Below are 3,373 nucleotides of genomic sequence, written 5' to 3'. Positions count from 1 at the left end.
GAGAACCTCTGTGTCGAAACTCTGTATCTAACTAATCTGATGGGGACATGGAGAACCTTTGTATCTAGCTCAGGGATTGTAAACACACCAATCAGTGCCTTGTCAAAACAAGCCACTTGGCTCTACCAATCAGCAGGATGTGGGTGGGGCCAGATAAGAGAATAAAAGCAGGCTGCCCGAGCCAGCAATGGCAACTCGCTGGGGTCCCCTTCCACACTGTGGAAGCTTTGTTCTTTCACTCTTTGCAATAAATCTTGCTACTGCTCACTCTTTGGGTCCACGCTGCTTTTATGAGCTGTAACACTCACCGCGAAGATCTGCAGCTTCATTCCTGAACCCAGCAAGACCACAAGCCCACCAGGAGGGTCGAACAACTCCAGACGCATTGCCTTAAGAGCTGTAACACTCACCGCAAAGGTCTGCAGCTTCACTCCTGAGCCAGCGAGACTAGGAACCCACCGGAAGGAAGAAACTCCGAACACATCCGAACATCTGAAGGAACAAACTGCAGACGCGCCACCTTAAGAGCTGTAACACTCACCGCGAGGGTGCACGGCTTCATTCTTGAAGTCAGTGAGACCAAGAACCCACCAATTCCGGACACATTAATACTCAACACTTGAAGGCAAACAATCTACAATAATAGTCTGACAATTATTGAAAATTATATATTTTTTAAAAATAAAAACTTTTGGTATCAGAAAGTTTTTTAATGTGAGGTACTATATTTTCTTAATTATAACTCATAGAGAACCTAGCCAATTAAGAATGTTCATAAATCAATAAATATTACTTGAATAACGATGCCAGATACAAAGGCCAAATGAAAACTATGTGAGCAAATTGTTGGTAGCAGCTAGGTTTCCTTCAGAAATTCCTTTCACATAACACTATTTGGACAGAATGTTACCTATTTCAATCACTTCTAAACCATCTTGAGAAAAGAAAGTCAGGGAGAGTTGCAGAGTTTTTTTAACTGTTTGATGAGAACTTTATCACCTTTCCTTTGATGTGTAACTTTCTCTTGAGAGAGGCCTAGGGCAGCTCTGACTGAGATTGGCATCTGAAGAATCTGAGTGTTGTAACTTTGTGATCCCTTCATTGTATTTGTTTGTGGGTAAATATTTTATAAAAGCCTTCAAATATAAAACTTCCCCGGTCATGATTTTTAACATTCTTTCTGGTTTGACCAAGTTTCTCTTCTTACTTTGTCTTAATAGGGAAACTGTAGTAAGTACTTTTCAAACATCAAAATCAACAAGCTCATACTTACTTTGAGATTAAATACTAATGCTAAATCATTTCAAACAGAGCTGCCTAGTAGTTATCAAAAATTAATTTGTTATGATTGGCATTTTATTATAAACTTGAATAATAAAGTTGATGGTGTTTGATCAATTTCAAAATTTTAACAGAGATCTGTGAGCTCTTTATGAATGAACATTACATAAAACTTGAGTGTTGTCTCTATGTTCCAAAAATATCCATACATTTTAAACTTCAGTTATTATGAGATTCATCTTTTTGACTAAGGAAAATAGTTGAAATAACATATTCTGTAAAAAAGCAGTTCTATCAGAAAAATCTTCAAGTCATGGCACACAGCGGCTCATGCCTGTAATCCCAGCACTTTGGAAGGCCAAAGCGGAGTGGATCACTTGAGTTCAGAAGTTCGAGACCAGCTTGGCCAACACAGTGAAACCCTGTCTCTACTTATTGTTTTAATTAATTAATTTTTTTTACCTCTGAACTTCTTATTGGCCTCCTGCCCCCCAAAGGGTACCCTGCGTCTGCTGGCTTAATGTCTCAGAACTTTAGTGTCGTTGGTCTCAGACAGCACTTTGTCATCCACTATCCTGCAGGTGGTGGACTTTTGGTTGGTTTGCATGGAGCTGCTGCTGTCTAGGGCATCACCATGATTGAAGTTCTCCCCGTCTTCCAGTGGGCTGTGGTAGGTGGCAATCTCAGCCTCCAGCTTGACCTTGATGTTCAGCAGGGTCTCATACTCCTGGGCCTGGCGCTGTCCCTCTGCCTGAGTCTGTGCCAGCTCTGACTCCAGGTGCAGCAGGATCGCGTTGAGCTGCCCCATCTGCAGGGCATAGCAGGCCTTCACCTCCCTCAGGCTGTTTTCCAAGCTGGCCTTCAGATTTCTCATGGAGTCCAAGTCGATCTCCAAGGACTAGACTGTATGTCTCAGCTCCGTGAGCGTAATCTCAGCAGCTCCAACCTCAGCAGACTGCGTGATGACCACTGTGGTGCTCTCCTCAGTCTGCTGAGACCAGTACTAGTCCAGCTCCTCTCGGTTCTTCCCAGACAGCTCATCATATTGGGCCGAATGTCTGCCATGATCTTGGTGAGGTCCTGCGATTTGGGGGCTTCTACCTCCATGGTCAACCCAGAGCTGTCAGTCTGGGCTTGTAAGCCTTTTACTTCCTCTTCGTAGTTCTTCTTCATGAAGAGCAGCTCCTCTTTGAGAGCCTCGATCTCTGTCTCCAGCTGCAGCCGAGTGACATTGGTGTCATCAATGACCTTGCAGAGCCCATGGATGTCACTCTCCACAGACTGGCGCATGGCCAGCTCTATCTCATACTTGACTCTGAGGTCATCAGCAGCAAGATGGGCATTGTCTATCTGCAGAACGATGTGGGCATTGTCCACAATATTTGCGAAGATCTGAGCGCTCAGTTCCTCGATGGTCTTGAAGCAATGGCTCCAGTCTCTGTGCTGGGGTCCCTTCTTCTCCAGGTGCTCCCGGACTTTGCTCTTCAGGATTTTCCTCTTCAGCTTCGGGTTCTCAGTCTCCAGGCTCCTCACTCTCCAGGTAGGAGGCCAGGCGGTCATTCATGCTTCGCATGGTCTCCTCGTTCTAGATGCCTCCCATTCCTGCCAAATCTCCCGCCATCCTCATGGCCAGGCCCCGAGACCCCATGCCGCCCAGGAAGCTGGTAGAGCGGGACACGGAGATCCGGGAACCAGAGCCCCTGGCGGCTGCATAGACGCTGGCTGTGCTGCTGACTGGCAGGGCACCATAGCTGGATGCCTGGACAGAGCCCAGGGAATGGTAGTTGGTGGAGAAGGTGGAGCGAGTGGTGAAGCTCATGCTGTTTGGGGAGGAGAGCGAGAGGACAAGACTCAGGCTTTGCCAACGACCCCCTGTCTCTACTTTAAATACAAAAATTAGCTGAGCATGGTGGCACATGCCTGTAATCCCAGTTACTTGGGAGGCTGAGACAGGAGAATCACTTGAACCTGGGAAGTGGAGGTTGCAGTGAGCAGAAATCCCGCCAATGCATGCACTCCAGCCTGGGAGACAGAGTAAGACTCCATCTCCAAAAACCAACCAACCCAACAAACAAAATCTTCAAGTCAACCA

At 46.2% G+C, this 3,373-nt stretch overlaps 1 pseudogene; it reads right to left on the bottom strand.

The window, feature by feature from the left end:
• Window positions 1-1,798: 1,798 nt before the first annotated feature.
• LOC129011529 (keratin, type I cytoskeletal 18-like) lies at window positions 1,799-3,100 on the bottom strand (annotated as a pseudogene).
• Window positions 3,101-3,373: the final 273 nt, after the last annotated feature.

The sequence above is a fragment of the Pongo pygmaeus genome, chromosome 14, assembly GCF_028885625.2.
Source record: "Pongo pygmaeus isolate AG05252 chromosome 14, NHGRI_mPonPyg2-v2.0_pri, whole genome shotgun sequence".
Taxonomy (NCBI): domain Eukaryota; kingdom Metazoa; phylum Chordata; class Mammalia; order Primates; family Hominidae; genus Pongo; species Pongo pygmaeus.
Note: the sequence above shows the minus strand (reverse complement) of the source record. Positions and strands in the feature narration are given on the sequence as shown.